Here is a 25,332-nt window from a genome sequence, read left to right as displayed (position 1 = left end):
GTTTGCTTTATTTAAAGTACACAAAAGTCAAAATTAATTCTTGGTGTTACAGTTTTTCCCTTGTTGGAGATAGAGACCTGGAAGGGGAAGGAATGAGGCTCCAGGGCTGGTGATGTTCTGTTGCTTAATGTGGTTGCTGTTTACCTGCATGTCTTTAGCTTCCTAAAATTCTTCAAGATGTATTCTTATTTGTGCACTTTTCTACATATGGAATACTATTTAAAAAAAATAAGTTCAAAATATGTAAATTTTCATTTTCAAAATTTATGAAGAAAGATTAAAGGGAATAATTTAAGAAAAAAATCACTTGTAATCCTAGAATTTGGAATAAATGTTGTAAACATTTTAGAGTAGTAGATGCTTCACACAGAATTTAAATCATCTGGTATACTATACTATTTTAGAACTTATTTTTTCACTAAGCAAACATTGTAAGCGGTTTCCTATGTCCGTATAATTTTTCTAAAGAATGATTTATGTGTAGCCATAGTTTTCTTATATTTTGCTAATAAGGATGTTTCTATTTCAATATTTAAATGTTACCACAGCGAACTCCTTGTATTATGTCTTATATTTGACCAAGATAAAGTCTTATAAGTGAAAATGTCTAATTGATACACATTTTTTCAATTTCCCCTCCAGATTTGAGTTCATTTTCCTCAAATTCTCATACATTTTGAATATTCTTTGATATACACATTTCATACATGCAACTTCTTTTCCTATAAAATTTTAACTTTTTTAGTCCTGAGATTGAACCTTCTTTTATACTATAAGCTTTCTCTGCTTCTTCTTCTTCTTCTTTTTTTTTTTTTTTTTTTTTTTTGTTGTTGTTGTTGAAATGCCCTTTGCAAGCATGTCAGTTTGGTTTGGTTAGGTCTCCCCCAGGTATTAGACGTCTTCTTCTCTCAAACATCTCAGCTTTGTAGGATCCTGTGGTCCAGCTCAATATTTCATTCAGACTAAAACCTAAACTCTACTTGCATTATTCATTTCATTCCTTTTCTCCACTTACTAATTAGGCAACTGATCCCATTTATATTTATTCTGAGTCTTTAAACTTTGTCCTGGATTTTAAAACCTTAAAATAAGCAAACCTGCTGTGGACAGGACAGTAGCACTCTGGGGTAGAAGAGAGGGGACCGAATATCAACTATCCGCAGCATAGTGTGATGGAACAAATCTAGTTCTCTCCACCATTCCTGGTAGTCACTATACATATCCACATCAAATTTTAATCAAAATCCTTGATGGCTAATTTTGGCATCATAGTTGTGATAGACTGAGTTTTGTTGAGTTTCTGCACAGCATCTGGTTCATTGATGAACTTTGTCATTTCTGTATCTTCTAAAAGTCTGTAAAAACAAAGCAGAACATACTGTTTCTCCCATTGCAATAATGTCCATTAGAAAAAAAACAGACCCAAGTATGTTTTCAACAAGCACAGATTGCCTGTAATTTCCTCTTCTCAGGTTTTGCTCTCGCTCGACCGCAGTGGTGAGAAGGCTGCATGCAATGGATGTTTTTGTCCCATCTCCGAGAGATGACATTCCCATTCTACAGTGTGCCAGGAGTTCGCTGATGAAGTCCATGCTGGGAATGGCTCAGCCGCGCCGGCAGCAGAGGGGCAGATGTCTGCCTATTTTATTCTTGATTTTCACTGTGCCCTGTGGCGAGCCTCAGTTCCCTCCCTCTGTTGGTGTGAACCTTTACCTTTACTCCTTTTTCCTTCTGCATACCCCATTGTTTTTCCCCCTGTGGTCACTTGTGGTGGGCTTGAGGAACAATGTTGCAGGAACACAGAGCTTTTGAGGGAAATGTAAATCGCAGGCGACACTGCATCCCGTCTGCTTTCTCATCGGAAAGCAGCATTTCAGAGAGCTGAACCGGCAGCAGTGCCTGGTGAAGACATGCGGAGTTCAGGAATATTCCCTGTTCCCAGGCCCTGCTTGTGCAGAAGTGGGACTTTCTGAAGAGGGGGCACTCTGGGAGGGAGGGGAGGAAAGGGGCACTTTGAGAAGCAGATGCTCCTGGCTTTGGAAGGAAAGCTGCTCTCATCGGAGTTCAGCAGGCTTGCAGACAATCCACAGCTTTGGAGAGAGACAAACAAAAAACAATCTCTTAGTCTAGTGCATAAATGTAAGAGGCTAGTCTTAAGTGTGTGTGCAGGATTCTAGCGGACTAAAAATGTGCTGCAGAGTTAAAGTGAGGCATTGTTTAGGTTTTAATGAAGGCAACCAATTTTTAACAACAGAAGTTCTGTTGCTGAGCCCTCCCCCCGCCCCCCACATTCAGTTCCTCTGCCCCTGCACCTGCTTTCATTTTTGGCTTCTTGGCACTGATGTTCACAGAGACATCAGCTGGCAGTGGCAAACTGCTAAAAGCTCCCCTGCAACGCAGCTCTGCAAATGCCAGCCATTTACCCACTGGTGCATGCCAGCTTAACGCGAGGTCTCCCTTTCTCCCTCCAACCCCAAGCCCCTCAGCCCCCCAGTTTTACTTCCAAATGACAGTAAATGATCCAAACCGGGCAGTGGTCTGGCCCTTTGAGTGTCCATTAAGTGTGGCCGCATCTATTTGTTGTGATTATAATATTTTGATCCAAAGAGTGTTGCAGAAAATTCAGATGACAATACTATTTCTTCTATTCAATAAAGAGCTATTGGCCCACAGGCTCATTTCTCTCTCCTCAGCAGATGGTGGGATCGTTTCTTGAGGTCTCTTTGACTTGAAACAGCCTTTTTGTTTTTGTTGCTTATTGAGAGCCAGTTGCCCCAAATTCATTGAATAAAGACATCCACTTTTCAGTTTAAGCTAAGCCCCAAGAGATAAATACTGACTTAGAGTTGGGGGCTGATGGACAAGCTGGAAAGCCAAAGGGGCTGTTGGAAGTTAAGTATTCAGCACAAGGCTTTGCAGTTTCAAAAACGGTGGCTTTAAGTTCCCATTCACCACAGTGATTCAGGCTGTATACTGAGAAAGTGTGAGAAATCTGTGAGAAATTCGACATATATTTATTTTTCTTGGAAATTAGAGAATATCTTCACAGTGTACACTCTGAAGGGCTTTTGTTTTGTTTTGTTGTGTTTTTAATGATCTAAACCATCTGGGGAGTTGATAAAGAATGTGATTTTCACAAGCTGAGCTAGCAAAGCCTATTGCTAAATCCCAAACCTTTATCCAGCCTCCAGATAAAACCAGGGTGGGAGAGCTCCCCTTCCAACCCTAAAATACTAAGATCCCACGTGTGCCAAATGCTGTAGTATCTGGGTGGTAAGAAAAATAGAACACTGACTGAGGAAGACTGGGCCAAGGATACAGAAATGTATGTTACTCTTTTATTTATTTTTTTCCTATTGTCTTTTAGATTTGTCAAAGTCACAAATTTCTAGATAATCCATTTGGGAACAAAGTCAGTACCATATTTTATCTGATGTCCTCATGTTTTTGTTTATTTTGGTTTTTTTTTGTTTGTTTTGGTCCAGGAATGGGAATTAGACTTTGCATTATTTCTTACTCATCTATTCTCCAAGATGGAGTACAAAGCTGATTTTCCTAGACTGAGCAGTACCCCCATACGAAACTGTAGTGACTGCCTCATAATAACAGTGATCTTATATCAGAATGTATGTGTCTGACAAATCTCTAGTTAGGCTTCTCAGGATTGGCACTCAGCATTTGGTCCAGCCAGGTGAATGAGACAGAGAAATCAGGAACTGTAGTCCCAGGAGTTAACCGTATACTGCAGGTGTAATTATGTCATGGTTTTTGACTCAAACCTCTCTATCCCCTGAACTTAACTTCTCTTTTTATGTTTTTTTGCTATAAAGTGCACAAGATAAAACTGGAAATTGACCCTTTTTAATTCAAAAACCTACATGCTCTAAGTTATGATATACTCATCATGTCCATAAATGTCTCTAACCAGAAGTTTATAAAAATCTTTCTGAGGACTGCTTGTCAATTGCTATACTCTATGAGACTTACATGTTAATCAATCCTTATTTAATACCTACCATGTGCTGCTCAGATTTATTCAAACTTAGGTAAATTGTGTCAGAAAGATCATCTCAACATTCATGTTAAAGATGCTTTTAAAGTTAAGGCTACTTAAATGTTTGTTTAGGGCTGTTGTCCTTCTGCTATGCGCCGTCCTTACCTAAGAGACTGAGAAAGAGGTTGCCCTGAACAAACCCAGGGAGCTGGAGCCGGGGGCACTGAGGCAAGAAGTTCACTGGAAATAAAATTTAAATGATGGGGAAGACATTTACCAATAATGTCTACTTTCATCAGTGTTTTCTCATTTCAGAAAGCCAGAGAGTCTATGACCTGTGCTCCCCACTGTAACTCAGATGTGTTTCTAGTTTTTGATGAAGCACTATCAGATGGGGACAGACCACTGGACAGGAAATGAAAAGCTCCCCACCTACGACCACGTCCTTTGCCCCTCTGAAACTTGGCCTCTTCATCCACCAAATGAGAGTGAAATTGTATTATTGGCCCTTGCCAAATCACAGGCTCGTTGTTAGAAACAAATAATCCTTATAAAGTTTAGATCACCAGACAAATGTTCGTTTTATGACTGTTATTTGGGTTAGCATGCTTTGCAAACCACACGGGGCTGAACGATGTCAGTTATAATGATTATTATTTACATTAGAATCGTGTTGGCAGTGCCTTTTCCAATCTGGCCTTCCTCCTCTTTTCCCTGATTCAGAGACTGGTACCATCCAAACAGTTGGACCAGCTTTGACACCCTCCCTTTCCCTTGCTTTTCATAATCTATCTTTCCCAAATTCCATTGATTTTTAGTTTTTCTGGGTCAAAGGAATGTAGGGCCACCTATTATAAACAGTTCTGATTTGTCAGTAGATCCTAAGTCAGTGTTGAATGGATGAATAAATTTAATTTACAGATATTTTGTGGGTATTTATTCGTTTATATCCTGCCTTATTCCAAAGAAATTATTCAAGGTAGGATGTATGACAGATAAATACACCAATAACATAGGCAAGAATTAGGCAGGAAATGCAAAGAAGAATTAACAGGGGTGGGGGGATTCTGAAATGGAATCCATAGTAAGGCCAATACAAAGGCACGATACAGTCTTTTCTAAGGATTCATCCAAAATATAACTGGAAATTTTATCAGACACAAAGCATAGTGTTTCTAAGATGAAGCAAATATATCCTCCAAGAGAAACACATGCATTCTGGGTGCAATTACAGAGAGAAGTTTCTGGATATATGAAACAGGGCACTTTGAAATGTAATAAATAATGTTCTAGTGGGATCTTTATTGAACATATGCAGCTTTCAAGGAACTGTTTCTTTAAGTATTGAGGGCATTTGATATTGGAGATACTGAAATTATATAAGAAAGGCCTTGTTCTCAGGAATCACTGAGAAAGCTAAGCAACAGCCAACAAATCAGTGTCATGTACTCAGATAAGTCCAATAAGAGAAGGAGAAGATGTGGTAAGAAGGGCAAAGAGAGGGAGAAATTGGTGCTATTGAGTAGGCCATGGAAAACTTCCTGGAGCAGATAGCATCTGAGCTCCTGCATAGGATGAGAAAGTGCATTTATCAATTGCTAGCTAGGATTAGGGTGAGGAGAATTTTGTCTTTGTAAGTGGACAAGGCCTGCAGGAGCATTTCAGTAAAAAGACTCGCTTACAGGCAAGTCATGGCCCCCACCTCTGATTGCGAACCTCAGTAACAGAGAGAGCCTTCGCTTTCTTTCCTCAGCCTTCTGGAAAGGAACATGGAACAATATCAGGAACTGCATGAGATGCTATAGACATTAGGCAAGGCTGCCAGAGGTTTAGAGAAAGGAAGTAGATAAGAAAGAAATACACTTCTAGGAATGCCTGGGGATGACTCAACTGTGGACAGAGGGAATAGTGTCTAAACTTGGACAAAACAAAGACCTAGGTATTGAGCATCCAGGAGACAAGTAAATGCTATTGATTTCCAATGCATATAGCATGCTGGGAATTAGACCTGGAAACACCAGTTCCAGGAAAGGAATGAACATGCAACTTCTTTTATTTCTTAAAAACAGAGAAAAGCCCAGGTACTCCTGTTGTCAAGGGAAGCTATCTTGATTTTTCTAATGATGGAGCTTTGAAGGAACTTCCCACTGGTTGCAAACTCCCCAAAGAGTCAACATTAGTAAAAAGCATCTTTCGTTTCTGTCTATATAGATAATGATCTGATGTATTTCCTTTACTTTTCACGTACAATAATTTACCACATACTATATAAAAGCAATAGTCTCAATCAGTCAACACTCCTCCAAAGATAAAAGCTCATGCTATTTGCTAGGACTTCTTGGCACTAAGGAGGACACACAGAGATTCAGTAGAGCCTCCATTAGTGTGATGCGCAAAAGAATTAGGGAGACAAGATGCACTCATAGAACCAGGAAGCAATATTAAAATATGATAAGTGTTAAATGCACAGTATAGTTAATGACAAAAACAAAATGAAAAGAAGAAATTCCTGGAGTAGGAGGGATCCAAGAAGATTTTATAAAATGTGGCACCCAAAGGATGGAAAACTTTAGATTGGAAGACCATCAGGCAGGGATGTTGCAGATCAGAATCACCATTAACACAATTAATATGATTGCCAAAAGATGATCTCTCTTTCTCTCTCTCTCTCTCACTTCACTCCCCTGACCCAAGAGAGTGGGACAGTTCTTGGGAAATTTGAAACTTTTGAGAGAGTAAATGAGAGCAGATTCAGAAAGAGAAATATCCATTTTCATAAACAAACATCTACCTTTGTACACCCCTTCAAAAGCACAAATGTTACAGAAGCGAAACTCTTACAAATAATCTAGGAAAATGAAGCGACCTATTGTCAAATATGTCAGTGCTGGTGAGTCCATTCTAGAGAAATATGGTATGAAAAAGTGATTATGAGGAAGACAAACCTGAACAAACCATATTAAATTGTTGAATCCAAACATGATTAGTAGTGCTAAATTTTAAAACGAATCAAAATTTTAGTTAAAAATAAAACCTAGCACTTGTTTTCAGATGTTGGCTTTAAATACATACTGTAATATATTCTCTGCAGCAAATTGACATTTCCATCTATTCTGTACAGGATGAAAATTCTAACACAATTTTTAAAAAATTATAAATGCCTCCCCACAGATATATCCAGTCATGCCACATAAATATGTTTCAGTAAACAAAAGGCCTCATCTGTGATGGTGGTCCCATATGGTCTGGTTTGAAGTAGAGTAGACCATCTAGGTTTGTGTAAGGACAGTCTGTGGTGTTTGTACAACAAATGAAATCATCTAAGGAGTCATTTTAAGAACATACCCTTGTTATTAAGAAATACATGCTTATATGCACACATGTATATATAATCTTCAGAGATGTTAAAAAACTTGCACAAAGTCACACTTCAAAACAAGTTTTCCTAGTTTCAGAGCCCTTTGCTTAAAGTTATACAAAAGATTTTTATCTAAGGTTGTGCACCGAAAGGAAAGCTTTTTATATGGCAGAGACCGGAAATAGCACCAGGTCTAATGCCCTAGATAACTGGCATGATATGCAGATCCAGCTACTCAGATTTAAAACAAAACAAAAAATAGACTGAGTATTTTATTTCAACTCCTTGGTTAAGGTGCTGATTACTGAAAAACTATAAAATTAATTAAGAAATGGACTGGGGCCCAAATTTGTCCCTGATATATAACAAAATAAGATGGAGAAATATTAATCTTTGTACTTTTCTTCTTTCCCCTCTCTTCTCAGCCATCCTCTAATTAGTCACAATTATTTACAATGCCTTAGGCAGAAGATAGATTATAATAACAAGAATGCAAAGAAAATGGCTCAATTTATTTTCCATTTAACTTTCTCAACTAGAATTAGAAGGAAAGACCTGCAGGGGAGCAGACAGACCACTGACTGGAAGAGAATGGAAAAGAGAGTATTCATGGGGGACACAGGGAAGGGTAGAGAAGGCCAGAGTGATGGATATCAGAATAATTCCCACCAATATGATGCAGAATGAAATAAAACATGGAGAGAAATGTGTCAGCATGTGAATGAAAAAGATATTAGCTCACTTGTGGGTGGGTCACACACCCAGATATTAACTCTTCCTGGTGACATAGAGAAAATCTGAAATTAGCATTGGATCTGAGTTGACTAATATTCTGATTCAACACTCAAAAGTCATTAAATTCTCAGAACTATTCTTGGTTTCTGGTGACTGAAGTCACTAAACGGAAAACACAAATCTCTATTGTAGTGTCTCATGCATCTTAACTGTGGAAGCATAGAGGTGATGTTCCAATCAATGTGGTACACTGTAGTCATGCCTAAGTGGTAGCTAATGGGGATAATTTCAGGACATGGAGAACAATTGAAGAACAGATTATAAAATAATCTAATCTTCTATGTTTATATACTATTGATATCAAGACTCAAATAGGTAAGAGAATTTGTCCAAATTTGGAAGCTTCCAACTGTCAGAAGTAAAAGTTGAACCTAGATCTGAGTCATCTCTCTCCAGTGCTCCTGAAGGAAAGGAGGGAAGTATTAACCAGCAACAATAGGATAGACTTCATAGGATGCCACCTCTCAGTGCCTTATTTGACCTGATTTACCTTTCCAAAGGAGATAAAGACCATAATCCCATATACTAACTATATACTAAATATTAACAGCAATTATTTATTTTTCTTGAGTTCAATATATTACAGCAGAAAATGACTGAAGAATTGGGTAGACCAGATGAGAGTGAGAGGAGATTATAATTAACCAATGTCACATTGAAAACTGTTTTATAAAACAAAGAATGATTCCTTCCCATTTTAATGCACTTAGTGAGGACCATGAATAAGCCAAACAAAGAATTAGTGAAATTTGCAAATCTGTTTTTACAAAAGATGGTTATAGAAAGTCAGGATTCAAAAGTCATAAATGACTTGGAAGACTCTCTTTAGAAATTTGAGCAACATATCCAAAATACAAATGAATAGAAGCATAGGTTGAGGACCTTAAATATTATTAATATAAAAAATTGTGTCTGCCAAAAAAAGGAATAATGTCAAACTAATCTTTGGTTGATTTATAATGTGATACTGCAGAGAAGGATATACCATGCAATTTAGAATGAGGACAAGAAAATCATTTCTGGGAACTGAGTGTAAATTTCCAGAAAAATCTAGAGAAAGAGGAAGAAATTCAAAACAAGGGCAAGAGAGTGATTGTATCATTTGAGAACTAATGTACCTAAAGACAACAGGAACACTGTGATCAAAGATTTGGTTAGGCAATGACTAAAGTAATAAATTATTAACAGTCATGATAAACAGAAAGTGGAATGTGCAATAAAATAAACCTAAAATGACAACCTTTGAAGAAACCTAGAGAAATTTCTATAATAGTACGAAGAAAAAAAGGTAGACTGTCTCATAGTTGAAGATATTTTTCCAAACATGAATTAGAATCTTGAAATTTCTACTTTAAAGAAAAGGTAGCATTATAATTGAGATTGTTCTATTTATTTCTCAAAACAAGTTAACAGACCAATCAGTGTATACAAATTTTTATAAATTCATATATGAACCTTTTTCATAGCTTTTGTTCTGCCAAAAAAGAACATAAGCAACAGAAAATACCTAATATATTCTTTTTTATGATATTTGAAGAATATCATAAAATAATAAAATAATAAAAACTAACATGAATATATACTTACAGGTAACAACATTATGTTAGTCCAATTTCAACATCTAGCTGGTCAGCTCTACTTGACAGTGCTCAGGGTACCCAACTCTGTCCTTGTTCAGGTCATGTTCCTCTACCAAGGAAAGGCCTCTGAGGGCACAATATTGTTTTTTGTTTGTTTGTTTTTGTTTTGGGGGGGTAAGGGGTCCCAGGGATTGAACTCAGGGGCACTCAACCACTGAGCCACATCTCCAGTCCTATTTTATATTTCATTTAGTGACAGTATCTCACTGAGTTGCTTAGTGCCTCACTTTTGCAAAAGCTGGCTTTGAACTCGTGATCCTCCTGCCTCAGTCTCCCAAGTCGCTGGGATTACAGGTGTGCGCCACTGTGCTGGGCCCCAATATTGTTTTGACCTGTAGGTTAGGCCTCTCCCTTCTAGGCTGTCATGTATGTATACTAGACCAGAGAATTCTCCCCCACACACCCTCCCCAGACCCTGGAATCCACTTCTAGGCCTTTGCTGACCTCTCCTTTGAAGTCTTCTTTCAGGAGGGTGGAATGTGCCCCAGGGCTTAAGGGAGGCTGAGGAGCAGCTGACTGCTTTGTGTGTGTGAAGGAAGACAGTAGACAGAGCTGGTGAGCACAGGCTAGATTAGCCACTGGTGCCTGAGGCACTTCACAGTGCAGACCTGAGCCTTGAATGTCCTGGGCCCAGGTGTCACTTTGATACCATCATGTTCCTCTGCAGGACTCTAAGAAACCTAGGACTTGGTGGTGTGAACTTGATCTTCTAGATTATTATATAGTATTGTATTCAAGGATGGAAAATAGAACATATTTAATTTAAATGTTGTTAGCTTGATTTACATATTTGAAATATTTGGACGTATTATTTGTGGTTTTATCATAGGCCTGCACATTCTAGACCTGTTACTTGGCCCCTCCCAAAATATGTGACGCTCCAGGAAATAGAGACTATAAATTATTTCACCAGTGACTTTTATCCTATCTTTATATCTGTCTGGAGACTCAAATTAAACTGAAATAGAAAAAATGCAAACACATAATGATATAAGTGTAAGTAGAAGATGGAGAAAATATTTCCAACAATTGGCATTATCACCAAACTCCTGCATTTCCCTGAATTTCTCAACACAAAGAGAAATATTCAGGAACATTATTCCAGACTTGGAATCAACACCCTCTGATGAGCAGGTTACCATGGTTGTACCTGGCATTTTGTTACTTTGCAGGGAATGTTTTGTACATTGTCCAGGTCCCTGTGGAACCTTGCTTTCCATGTGGTTACAATAGCATGGACAAAGGTAGCAGAGTTCCACTTAGCTATTTTTTTCCCCTACAAGAAAATCAGCAGAGGTGTTAGAATTTTTGACTTCATGTATTTGGACATTGTATACTTCACAAAAAAATTTATTGCTTTTTTATTGCATTTTAAGAGACTTAATAATATCCTTTCAATGTATAGTCTTTATACCATACTAAAGAAAATGGACTTTCCCCCCAAAAGCTCCTGTATGACTATTGTCATTTCCTTCTCTTTTCTTTTTTCTCTTTTAACAGAAATTTCAACCAATCATCTAAATTCAGTTGGCATTCTCTTAGACCTCCAATTCAAAATTCACCTTGAATCCCTGTTTGACAAGAGTTTGTGGAAATTATGAGATCTCTCTGAGATTCAGTTTCCATAGCTGTAAATGAGGTAGTCACACCTATGACACACCTATGTGGGTTGTTTATGTGGGCCCTAGAGATGTCATTTAACATGCACAATATACAACTGATCAACAGTGTGGTCCGCTTCACCTTAGCCACTTTTCTTCTCCCAGCAGTATAGTCTCCCTTGCAATAGACTTTACTCTGAATTAGATTTTAAAGTTGAAGAATCAAACTTCAGTTCCCTCAAACCATTTTTTCCCCCCTAAATTGATTCCCTGGCAACTGGTTTAACTATTTGGTCATTAAGATTGAGAGAGAAGTGGCTTTTTCTTTTAGCAAATTATATATTATTTTTTCCTGCTTTCATCAAAAAGAATAAAGACATTTCTTTCTTATCTACAACAGATGGGAACAGCAATTAGAGCCAGTTATAATCCTGACCCCCAGTAGTCTTCAAGTCCCACTGTGTAGCAAACCTGGATGGAAGAAGATCTGGATGTTGCAACCAGCATGCACTTGCCCAAAGCAATCCCTTCTATAAGACAAAAATTTACCAGGTGTCTGCCCCAAAGTTAACCTGGCAGAACAAAGAGGAAGAAATATCATTACATAGTGTTAACTCTTTGTTATATCCATTTCAAAACATTTTAACATTTAGATGCCATTCCTTTCCCCCATACACACACTATTTAAAGTTTCCCCAACAAAGCACTGCAAATGTACTATGATGGTCATTTCCCAAATCAGTCTTAACAATGAAAGGGAACACCTATACAAGTCTATTGAAAGCCTACACTATTTCCCTGATAATTTACTGATATCTGACTATCAATGACATGAAAAGTTTCTCCTAAAATACTTTCTGATTATGAGTTCATCTGGAAATGATGCCTTGGAATGCAGCCACTTTCTTTTGTGAATATTTCTCATCATATTAACATGAAATTATAGGCATTATCTAGGTCTAGTTTGGAAATCTTCTAATCTTAACTCCTCATTATTTTATTTGGTATGGATCACAAAAGATAAGGGCATAATGTTATTTTTAATTTTTAATGCACAATATTCCAGTTAATTTAGTTTAACTTTGTATTCAATACTTATCCAATAGAAGACTATGACTGATACTTTGTATCTTCTCATTTCTACTCACGCTGTTAGTAGAGAAAGAGAGGCTTCCATTCTGTACCTTTTTGTACACTTACTATTTTTAGAAAATGGTACTTTATTTTATCACCTATATAATCCTTGTATTCATTTTCTTACTGATTACATGACTAATTTGTCTACATTGATGTTCTAAATAAAAATTTTATATGTTTAAGGTACACAATGATGTTAGGATACACGTATATTTATGCTATAAATATATAATATATTTACTATTGTCATTTCTTTTCATTACCTTTTTTTAAAAGTGAGAACATTTAAGATCTACTCTCTTAGCACATTTCAAATGCACAATATAGTTTTGTTAACAGGACTCATCATACAGTACATTAGGTCTCCAGAACTATACATCTTGCATAGCCGACTCTGTACCCTTTGACTAACTGTTCCCCCCTTCCCCATCTCTCTGGCCCCTGACAATTACCATTCCACTCTCAGGTTCTATGAATTTGACTATTTCAGATCCCATATATTTTGTCTGGTTTATTTTGTTTAGCATGATGTTCTCTAGGTATATCCGTGTCTTCCCAGATGGCAAGATGACAGGATTTCCTTTTTATTTCTAAGGCCCAATGATATTTCACTGTATATTTAGAAACATGTTATATCTTTTGTCCTTTTTTTTTAAAAAAATACTTTTAGTTGTAGAGGGACACAATACTTTTATTTTATTTATTTATTTTTATGTGGTGCCTCCCATGTGCTAGGCAAGCAGTCCACCATTGAGCTACAGTCTCAGCCCTTGTCCTTTTGATAAAAGCCAATTTTTTTATAGTTTTTAAATTATTTTTTAAATTTTTATTCATTGTACACAATTGGAGTATGACTATTATTTCTCTGGTTGTACACGAAGTAGAGTCATACCTTTTGTGTCTTCATACATGTACATAGGGTAATGATGTTTGTCTTGTTCTACTATCTTTCCTTCCCTCAACCCCACCCCATCCCTCATTTCTGTCTACACAACGTCCTTCTTCCATTCTTCCCTTACCTTCCTCTTGCTCTCATTATGTATCATCAACCACTTATTAGAGAAATCATGTGGACTCTGGTTTTTTGGGATTGGCTTATTTCACTTAGTCAGTTTAGCAGACATGAGCTGTTATTTGGTCTATGTGAATGAGAGACCATAGTAAGTAACATAACTTGATGTCTCTTGATTTACTAGATTGGGAAAAATCATAATAATCTGAATCCTCAATTGATGGAATCAAAAAAAAAAAAAAACAAAAAAACAGGTTTTTCTCATATTTCTTACCCCAAGGATTTCTGAGGTTCTTCACAAGAAATTCATATCCATTTTTCTAATCATTCTCTTTGGTTCTTGCCTATAAGAATTATGTGGATTCCCTGGGTCATCACAACTCCACTGGGGATTCAGCCTTCCCAATTTTCATTTGTAGCCTGGTAAGAAACAAAGGAAATTTCTATTTCTTTCAAGATAATCTCTACCCCTTATTCACAAAGATGGTCTTTCCTGGAGTTTCCACCAGATCGAATTTTCCAAACTCCACAATCAATTATCAGTGTAATTCCCAAAGAACAGGCTCTTTGGTCTTGAATAAGTCCATACAAAATAAGTCCTGATACTATAATCCACCGTGGAATTTATACATGGAAAAGAGATGACCATACATCTCCACATCCTTCTGCTATGTTGAGTATGATGCTGTACAGCAAGAATAACACCTGCAACTCCTAAAAATAAAGATGAAAATTGAGAGAGTAATTATCTAAATTCATATTTAGGAAAAAAAAAAAACATTTTCAGAATGTAACTTGGATTTTACAATCAATCCCTTACCTGCTGATTTTTCCAGCGTAAGTCATACTGTGAGATGCGTGGTCCATTGGGGACCCTCCTGCCCTTGAGAGGAGACCTGGCAGGGAGTTCTGGCTGTTACTTCTACATATGGTGCCCAGTTCATGAAATACGTTTCAATGTATTGCTTGCCTCCCTGTGATAAAAGGCATTTTGGCACTAGACTCTATAGAAAACTGGGCACCAAATGAGTCCTTGGAAATCCATGACCATTACAAAGGGCAGATTTTGCTTTTTCAAAGTGTAAGCTGCTTGTCCAGTAATTTTCCAATGGATCAGTCATTATAAGACTAAACAAACATATACTGCAATAGTTCAAATATGTACTGCTCTTTTCAATGTTCTTATTTACTTTCTTATTAAAACAAAATCAAGAAATTCTGGTCACATGAGTAGATTGGATGCATTCTTCAGTCGAACTAGTTTGTTGAGTATTTGTACTTAGTCAAATACTTTGTACTTTGTCAGGTACCTCTCATGCATCAGGCTACTGATTCTTTTGATTACACTCTCACCCTTTCTATTATCTAGAACTTCTGTATAATCTTTTCTTATCCCATTAACAGCCACATTCTACATCCCTCTGCATCCTCTTTGTTTTCCATTAGAAACTGCAGACCTTATTGTAAATCTGTTTTATTGAAGATAATATTTTAACTCATTCTGTTTATTATGACAATTTTGTTATTGTCCTCATAGGGGCTATTTGGTCTAGGATTGCATAGTGTCTGAATTGGGCACTGCTAATATTGATCTCCCCTTAAAGAAAGGGTTTTGGAAACCTATAGGGCCACTATAAGCCTATAGGGGGAAATCTGCAATACCCCAGATCTGCACTGCTAGAGGGGAAGATACATGAGCAACATGAAAAAACAAGGGAACAAAATGATGCAAACAAATCTAGATTCTATATTAATAGAATCCAATGACAGTATGTTAGAAGAAATGTCAGAAAAGGACTTCAGATTATACATGATTAAGATGATTCGCGAAGCAAAGGATGAGATGAGAGCAAATGCAGGCAATCAATGATAATACCAATAAGCTGAAAGAGCACCTGCAGGAAGCAAAATCATTTCAACAAAGAGATAGAGATTCTCAAAAAAAAAAAAAAAAAAAAAAACCAAATGGAAATCCTTGAAATGAAGGAAACAATAAACCAAATAAAAAACTCAATGGAGAGCATCACAAAAAGACTAGACCACTTGTACTTAGTAAGGTTGGGAACTGAAAAGAATAGTGTTGGAATAGTGACATTTTCTGAGCAAGTTAGGGAGGGCCCCCCACCTATTCAGTCTGTGACACTTTGCAGAAGATAAATCTAGTAGAAAAGCTCGAAACTATAGCTTATGAATCTAATGAACTTGATGTTTTTTTAAATAAAGTTTTATTGAAACACAGCAATGCTCATTCATTTGCATGAATGACTTCTTTTATGCTACAATAGCAAAGTTTAGTTGTTGCTAGAGAGAATGTATGAACCCCAAAGTTCAAAATATTTATTTCCTTTACAGAGAAAGTTTGTTGATGACTAATCTAATGTACAGCTATCTTTCTTGTAAAACTATTAACTCTACAAGGTAGGAGATACATATGTAGATTTATGAAAAGAACACTAGGAGATTATATCATCTTACTAAACTCATTCTGCAATGATCAATTTGAGGATCTGTAAAGACTTCAGGGGTGATGGTGTCTGTGCTGACAGGGCAGTTGACTGTCCCACTCAGGCACTTCTAGCAGTTACCCCAGAGAAATGTTCTTGGGTTCAGCTGCACTGAAAGTGAAAGATATAGTTCCACTGCCTACTAATCACATTGCTTGGAAAAGAGAGCAAGGAAAGAAAAAAAAATGTTGTTTTTCTCTAATCACCTTTTCCTTTCCTTTAAGTGGATTGTCTGAGAGATATTAAAATAACTGAAGCAACCTAGAGAATCCAGCTCAAAAAAACACAAACCCAGCATGCTTGAAGTTCAAAACGTCTATGGTGTAGTCACTATTAATCTCTCTATACATATTTTATTTAACCTTCTGTAAATATTGTCATTGTAAAGTGCTTTGGACAGGCTAATGCATTGTGATGCTTTGTTAATGGAAACAGAGACAATTAAGCAGAAGGCAATCAAAAGATGGGAAGAGGAGGAGGCTGATGAAGGCAGGAGCAGACTGAAAGCAGAGCCCCGGTCGTCTGGGAGAGGTGAGGCCGGGACACTGCGTGGAGCTGACTTCTTCATTAGCAGAACCTGGAGCCTTGCCAGAGCATTCCAAAGGACAACACTCGACCTTCGGGGCTCATCTGTCTCCCTCCGTCTCTTCCTTCTCTCTCTTTCTCTCTTTTGTAAGTTTGAAAAGAAAGCAGGAATGTTATTTTCCCCCACCTTAATGATCTCTTCCCATTAGAAAGTTGATATGCAAAAAAAAAAAAAAAAAAAAAGCAAATCTCTTCATTCTGGATTATCAGAGTGACTTTCCATTTAGTCATTGACTGCCTTTCTAAATAAGAGTTACAGCTTTGAAGAAGTGCTCCCTGTTTTATGATTTGTCCCTCTATGTTGCACACAATAGGTTGCTCTGAAGGATGTGGATATCCATCTCCCTGTTTCCTGTCACATCTCAACAGCCCCCCAGCGCTACTTCCCCAAGGTTTCTGGGGATATCATCTGTATGTCTTGTGGATTTATTAAAGAGCAGCACTACCATGGTTTAAACTGGTAGTGCAATTTCTTCCTTTTCTCTCTCCCTTTTTCCTTTCCCTCCTCCATCTTTCTCCTCTTTTTCTCTCTGTTCTTCTCCTTCCTTTGTTGTTGTTGTTGTTGTTGTGTTTCCCACAGCAAAAAGCTGCCTCCAGGACTGGCCGTGTCCACACTGAAGGGTTCCTGCCTGCAGTGCAGGTGTGCGGGAGCCCTCCTCCGTGTCGTCGCCACAGCAACCCGCCGCTCTAATCTGCTGAATATGAAAAGAAGAAACAGAAAGAGAAAAGCCATCCACCCCCTTCTGCTCCATCCATGAGTCCAAAAGAAGGATACCCGTCTCCAAGCATTCCTGATAATCCCCCAGCCATCACCCAGGCAACAGTCACAGGGAACTGGCGCAGCCTGGGGCAAGAAAGCAGTCCCTGTCTGGAGCTCAGACCTTCTCCTCCTTGTCCCTTCCTTCTCCACATCTCCCACCCTGGGTCTCCTAATGGCCCCTCAGAAATTTCCATCCCACTTCTGGCCTCTCCGCCCTATACCCTCCAGCCAGACAGTGGGTCACTAATGCAAGGAGAGGGGGGCTGGATGTAGAAATCCTCATCTTTTTCTTCTGATGTTACCTAAACAACTCTCTTGTGTTTATGTGCATATGTGTGTGCACCTATACACATGTATGTGTATGTGTGTAGATTTAAGGAGATTTTCATCTCTAGTCACCTTTCAGATCAGCTGTGTTTATGTGGTAAAAGAATGAAAAGAAGAAGGAGTTTTCCTTATCAAAGCTTGGAGTTTGAAAAAGCAGATCCTTGCAACTTCCATCCTTCAGCTGTGCCTGGGTTTGAGGAGGTCTTCGGTGCCCTTTGCTCTCTGGCCCCCATATCCAGCAGTGAAAGCACTCATTTGTCTTACCACCATCATGTTGATGCAGCTGGGTTTGACACTGCTTACCTCAGCAATTTCTCTCTCTCTCTCTCTCTCTCTCTCTCTCTCTCTCTTTTTTTTTTTTTAGGTTGAAAGACAGAAGGCTGCCTTGTGATCCCAGCCTTTTCCTATCAAATGACACTCAGCCATGGCTTGAGTGACTTATTTACTGGCAGTCAACCAGTAAAAACAAAAATGAACGTTCACAACTAATAAATCCTCCTGCTTAGATAGCTACGGCAACAGTGGTGGGATTACATCAAAATGCTCAGCCTGATACCGCAGGGCTCCCAGGCAGTATGGAACCTAATAAGTCAGAGGTAGGAAAAGCAGCCGCGCCAAGATGAGGAACATGGGAATTTCTTACATTCTGAGTCTTAGTCTCGCAAACTTTGAGCTTGAATCATATGACGTGCCTTCTTGGTTGGAGATTCTGAAGGTGGACACTGTGTTTGAGTTGTTGGAATGAGAGATGGCTAAGCCTGGCAGCTTTTTCTTTTCTCCTTGAAAGTTCAACCACACCCATCTTCGACGCTAGCCTTGATGGACTGGAGAGCAAAATCACAGCTTTCTCAGCTGCACTGAAAGAAACTATTTTTATAGAGGACATGAGGTCAAGAATGTTTAGCAAACAAAATTGAATGTCATCCACTTCTAGATAATTCTCCAAGGACCTTCCTCCTCCCAGGCCCTTATTGAAAGTAAGGGCATCTTTTTAAGGCTAGTGTGATAATATTTTTATTTGTTTTGGAATTGATCTTTTGGACGGAGGCACATTTTTTCATTAATATAAATCCAGAAAAATCCAACCACAAAGCCATTGACTTTGGCTAATGTTTCCTGATTTTCTCCCCATATGACTACCTCTAATTCAATAAGTACTTATACTTTTTATCATGACTAACTCTGTTGATTCAACTTTGACAGCCTTATAGTTGAGACTTTCCATACAGAGTTCAATCTTTGGGTAGAAATATGAATAAAAAGTGGAGAAAAATTAATCATAGTCCAGATGTTTATTATATATGTGTATATCATATATATGTGTGTGTATTCTTCCTTTTAATTTTGCTTCTTGTTTCTTGTCTTAGAAAGACAGTGGTGGAAGACTCTTACTGATGACAAATCAAACCACACCACTCAGTAGTTCAATTTGTTATAAGAGTAAAAGACACTAGTTTTTGTTCGTTTTTTGGTTGGTTTTGGTTTGCCACCATCATGCACCTTGACTCTGATGTCAAACAAGTACATGGAAAATACCTATGGGAAGTTGGTGATGTGATCTATTTGCTTTCCAAACCACCTGAAAAAGGGCATGTTAAGAATGCTTCTGAGCTCTGTGCTGAGCTCTTTGAAGGTCTCCATTGCCACTCTTTTTAAAAATGGCTGGGATAAAACCAAATAAATGAAATATGCATGGACTAATTCTGCCATCTTAAAGTGTCTAGCATGCTTACTGTCTACCAATGTAATATCTGCTCCAATTTTTTTCACCAGGAAGGTAATTTAACCTCTCTGTAATTGAATCTAGTTATGTTATTCTGTCACAGAGATACTATCTATAGTCACCGTCTCCAAGGAGAATCAAGTGTTATCTGAATGTTATTTTGAAATCCTTAGAAAATAAGGCATCATATGTTCCAATAATCTTCAGATTCTATTTAATTCCTAGAATCCTTATTGTGATTCCTCTTTGTTCATTTTTATGACAATATTTTAGGAGTACCTAATATGTGTCAGATACTATCTATGCTCCTGTAATTCAAGGAGCTTTGTGGTCTAGATGGGTGGACAAGAACAAAATAAATAATAACTTTTATTATGTGTTTACTTTGAGCCAGGTACTATTTTAGTGTTTGCATGAATTAATTCATTCAAGTTTTAAAACAACTCCATGAGGTAGGTCATAGTTCTTACCCTGAATTATGGAAAAGAAACCAAGGCACAGAAAGATTAAATTACTCACCCAAAATTACATGTTACATTATTTTTAAAGTAGTGTTTGGAAAACAAATGAGCATTTTGTGTTTATAACTAACTAAGTTTAGTATCTTGGATAGACAGTAAGAAGAAACTTTCCAGATATAAAGGAGGAAGGAGAATTTAGAACTAGCTCAGGGAATTTAGAACCCCAGGATTAAGCCCTGGCATCACTACAAGCTCTCATGGTTTCTGAGAACTCTTGCTTAGGTGATGGATAATATCTTACAGTAGTTGGATGCAGTGATTTGGGAGTTTGAGAAAGGAGGATCGCAAGGTCATGGCCAGACTTGGCAACTGAGTGAGACCCTGTCTCAAAAATTAAAAAATTAATTCATTAATAAAAAGCTGAGGATGTAGCTCTGAATTTTAGGATCCCTGGATGCAATCCCCAGTACTACAAATAAATAAATTGTGTGTGTGTGTGTGTGTGTGTGTGTGTGTGTGTGTGTAGAGAGAGAGAGAGAGAGAGAAAGAAGAGAGAGAGAGAGAGAGAGAGAGAGAGATCAGTAAAATTGTTTCTAGGTGTGTCTGCAAGTAATATCACTCATATATCCTTCAACTTAGTTCTCATATATCCTTCAACTTAATTGCACAAAATTTTGCTTTTGGCAGTTTTAAACTTAAATAATTTAATATTTATGAAGTCTTAGTAGTAGAAGAACACATGGTATTTGGTACATTTAAAAAATAAATAAAAGATAAAATAAATGAACTTAGTTGGGAGTTGTATGATGATTGGGAAAAAAGAAAAAAAAAAATAAAAAAGAAAGAGTTATAATTCCAGTGGCACTATAAAGAACTGCAAGAGAAAAACCACCGTGGGTGAGAGGAAAAGAAGATGTAAGACTAGTGGCAAGAGTCCTTTATCAATTCATAAAGGGTTGCATCAACCATGTTTGGGTGACAAGGGCTACAGTGGTGATTTTAGGAACCACTGATTGAATAGCAAACAAAGTTGTAACAATCACATACAAGTTTCATTCAGCCAAGTAATTTCTCTAGCAATGCAAAGAATGAAAAAAGAGTTTAGACAGTTGTAGCAGATGCTCCAATTTAGATATCATTGCAAAATCCAGGTGAGAATTACTGCTGCTACCTGCTGACATGACATTGGGAATGTAGTTGGGAAAATTTGGAAAGATATTCAGGGAGTAGATTCCATGAAACATTGTCCCTGGTTTGATGACAGATCAGGGTTCCTGATAGTGTGAGGAACAGGAAATGATACCTTGGTTTAGGGCCTGGGTGATTAGTGTATGATGGTATTTATTAGGAGAAGACATTTAGGAGAAAAGGTGTTGAGTTAGTTTTAGGCATGCTGAGTTTATTGTACCTACCATGGGAGGGAGCATGCAACGGGCAGTTAAAGGCATAGTTTGAATCCCAGGAAAAGAGAAATTTTGGAGTTATGCACACATGGGGAAGTACTTAAAGATGTAGAAGTATATGGGAGCACCAAGGGAAAAGAGTGTGAAAAGATATGGGTGCAAGGCAGAACTTGGGAAACTCAAAGTCCCATAGGGTCACTTTAAAAAGATTGCAGACAATGACTGAAGCTAGGTCAATTTGCTGAAAACAGAGCTGAAAGCTTTTTCTTAACTCAGAAATACGGTTGCTCTATAATTTCTTCCTGTAGGTTCCAATCCATCATCAGAGCTAATCTACATTTTGAAACCATCAACCAATTCACTGATAATGTTGGTCCTAAAACTTCACAAGCTTAAAGACATCTTGGCACTGTCAAGCTTTTGAAACATAACTCAGTTCCTCAACTCTGTAGAGGTCACTGGGAACATTCTCCAGCCTGAAAGCTGTGCATGCTATCAATCACTGATTAAAAACACCATCTCTTGCAAAGGCTTGCTCAGCAGAGGACCTGAGCAGTCTTGATGAGGACAGAAAATGAATCCTAATTACTACCTTTGTTCTAGAGTTGGCTTCAAGAAACAGAAAGGTCATCTTCTGTCTATTTGCCTTCCTTATTAAACTCTAAGAGGGTCTTAAGGCAACTTAGGAAGAGAATCACCACTGGTGCAGAATATTCCCTTTGCAAGTGCTCAGCATTGAAAAGTGTATCCAACCTTCCAGGAAACAATGTTTAAAAATAAATCAATGCATAGAAACGTAACCTCTGTGTGATTCACGTATAATGGAACAAATTGAAAAAAGCACTAACTGGAATATGGTACTCAATAAAATGGTAATAAAATGAGGTACCTTGCCAGAGCTTATTTTATTTTTCCTTTCTCTCCTTATTAATAGGGGAAATTGTTTACTCTGTATTCAAGGCATGACTTTGGAGCAGATATTAAGTGACTTACCCTTCTTGGATTTGTAGATGAAAAGGAAACAGGCTGTTGATCCTGGAAAAAAAGATGTATGTGATCTTGATATTGTAACCTAGGAGGTATTTGACAGTGTTTCGAAACATTTTTGGTTATTGTAACTTGGGGCGGTGTTACTGGGATCTAGTGGGTAGAGGCCAGGGATGCTGCTCAACATCCCAACATGCACAGAAATCCTGGAAATGAAGAACAAAATTGTTTTAAAGGCCCATGAGGTTGAGATGGAAAACTGCCTTAAAAGTAAAAAGACACAGAACTCATAGACTAATTCTGACTCTTTTAAGAGAAAGGTCATTCTCTGAAACCAGTTTTGTCCCAGGGCTTTGTACCCCAAGAAGCATCACCTTTGGGATGAGAAGTAAATGGTGATTAAGGGCTGCCACAGTGTATGTATGTATAAAGCTAATTTAATTACAACTCAAAGCGATCAGGCTTCCTCTGTGCTCTGCACACAACCTTTGAAAATAACATGGAATCTTCACCCTGAGACCCAAACCTTCTACTCTGGAGTTCCCTATGAAAGTTGCTGGGTCACAGAACTGGTAGTTTGGAATTTGGAATGGGTGCTGGAGAATTTTCATCACTGAAAGTTGTCCTAGAAAGTAGGGCTTACCCAGCATCAGATAATAGGTATCAAGACCCTGCCCAAGAACCTAAAAGGTGTCACTTTGCTTCAGGTACTGCCCACAAAGCCATTTTTATTCAGCAACTAGTTCCTCTCTTGTTTTAGCTCACCCAGAGACAACTTAATTAGCCTGTAGTCTTTTGCTGCTTCTCCTCTGACTTCACTTTCACATCCACCCACCTGTCACCATGGAGGTATATAAAGGAAAAGGTGAGCTCTAGCATCTGCTGCCTATAAGAACCCAGACATACCCCAGGTCCTGAAAGAGACATGATGCTTTTTCCTGGTAATACAAAGAAAGCCAGGACAATTACAGTAGGTGTGACATTCTCCATCTTCACAGGAACAGAAAGACCAGAACATGATTTTAAGATAGTGGTGTCAGAAGGAACTCTGGAGAATATTTGGCCCAGTGTTTCTCAGAGTGGTATAAAGTAACTGTGGAGATATAAAAGAAGATATTTAGGGGCAACATAGCTATGCCTTTATATGATATTATATCCTGTAAGAATCTATGGATATGTTAATTAACTTGATCATAGTAATCAGTGCACAATGTATACATATATCCAAATACCACATTGCAAACCATAAACATATATAATTTTTGTCAATTTTCTTTCTTAATAAATCCAGGAAAAACAAATTATGTTCAATCCATAAGAGAATTAGTACATTTCAATTCCATTTCAATCTTTTTGATTGCAATTGAAGCTCAGAATACCGAATGGCAATATGGAGATTAAAAGCAAAATTCTGTGATTGGGTTTGTGTTCTGGTGCTGCTAGTTATAAACTAACTCCGTGATTCTTGACCAAAGAGAAGTGGAAGACCTGAGGAATTCTTAGAAAGATTTTTCAACTCTGAAGCTCGTATTCTAATCTTATTACATAGATATCCTGACCAAGCAAGCTGTGAAAGCCAACACTGCATTTTGTCCTTCACTGGTGCCCAGGTCTAGGCGTTCCCAGCAGTGTGGCCAACCATGGGTACTTGATATGTATGTGTTGAATGAACACATTAAAAAAATTGTAATTGACCAAAGATATTTTTCATCTTAGTGATGACTTCATAATGCGAAATTTCCTCCCAGGCTAAATGTTCAGTCGCAGAACAGACGAAGTCATCTTCCCACTACGTTTTTGTTTTTAATAGATTTATTGAGGTATAATTGACATAAAGTGTGCAATTTGGTAATCTTTAACAGATGTGTGCACCTATGAAACCATCACCACAATTAAGATAATGAACATATCCATCATCCCCCAAATTTACTTGTCCCCCTTTGTCATCCCTCCCTCTCTGGTAGGGTATCTGTTCAAATTTTTGTTTATTTCTTTACTGGAACTTTTTTTTTTTTTTTTTCAAGTTAAGTTTTTAGAGTTCCTTATTATTCCATATACAGATTTTTTTTCTCCCAGTCTGTAAGGGTTTGTCCTTTCATTCTTTTAACATACTGTTTGAAAAATAGAACTTCTTAACTTTGATGAGATCCAGTTAATCATGCTTTTGTTTTATGGATTATACTTTTGGTGTTATTATCTAAGGAATCTTTGCCAAACCTGTTTTGACAAAGATTTCCTCAGTTTTCTCCTAGAAGTTTTATAGTTTTGGTTTTGTATATAGCATGAGGGGTGAATCAAATACCTCATTTTTTATTTTTGCTCATAGATATCCAGTTGTTCCAGTGGCATTTGTTGTAAGGACTATACTTTCTCCACGGCAGTATTTTTGCACCTTTGTGAAAAATCAGTTCTGAGTGTATACAAACCTGTGTATGAGTATACATATATAAGTGGCTTTATTTCTTATGCTTCCATTACTGTGAAAAAAAAAAATATTTGAGCTAACCATCTTAAAAAGGAGAAAAGTTTCGGCTCACAGTCTTAGCGGTTTCAGTCCATGGTTGCCTGACTCCATTGATTTTGGGTCTGTGGCTCAGCAAGAGATCATTACAGGAGTGTGTAGCAGAAGAGATCTCTTCACTTCCAGGCCAAGAAGCAAAGAGAAAGGGAAGAAGGGTTTGGGATGAGGTGACCTTAATATTTCCCTTAAGAGCACGTTCCCATTGAACTAATTTTCTTCTATTAGACTTCACCTCCTAAAGATAGCACCCTCTCCCAACAGTGCCCAGGTTGGCAACCAAGCCTTGTACCTTTAGGGGACACCTCAGATCCAAATTAAAGCATTTCTGGACTCCCCATTGTATTTGTCTGTCTTGATGCAACTATCAGAACGTGTCTATTATTAGAGCATCACAATAAATCTTCCAATCAAAACCTTGCTGTTTCATCTAATAGGCATTATTACCTGGACACTATTTTCCTTTCCTGCCCCACTTAGCAAGGCTATATCCCTTGAGGCCTGCATCATGGTCAAACAAAATTACT

The 25,332-nt window shown here is 37.7% G+C and overlaps 1 long non-coding RNA gene across 2 annotated transcripts in view; it reads right to left on the bottom strand.

Moving 5' to 3' along the window:
* Nucleotides 1-827: 827 nt before the first annotated feature.
* The window catches only part of LOC124964857 (uncharacterized), a 119,450-nt gene continuing 94,945 nt past the window's right edge, over nt 828-25,332 (bottom strand). The window contains exons 1-2 of one of the 2 annotated variants that reach the window (XR_007105040.1): nt 13,812-14,047; nt 828-2,090 (exon numbers count right to left, since the gene is read on the bottom strand). This is a non-coding gene — a long non-coding RNA (uncharacterized LOC124964857). Of the gene's footprint in view, nt 2,091-13,811; nt 14,048-25,332 lie in introns of those variants that run through there. The other variant, XR_007105041.1, reaches the window with a different exon arrangement.

This window comes from Sciurus carolinensis, chromosome 14 (assembly GCF_902686445.1).
Source record: "Sciurus carolinensis chromosome 14, mSciCar1.2, whole genome shotgun sequence".
Classification (NCBI taxonomy): domain Eukaryota; kingdom Metazoa; phylum Chordata; class Mammalia; order Rodentia; family Sciuridae; genus Sciurus; species Sciurus carolinensis.
Note: the sequence above shows the minus strand (reverse complement) of the source record. Positions and strands in the feature narration are given on the sequence as shown.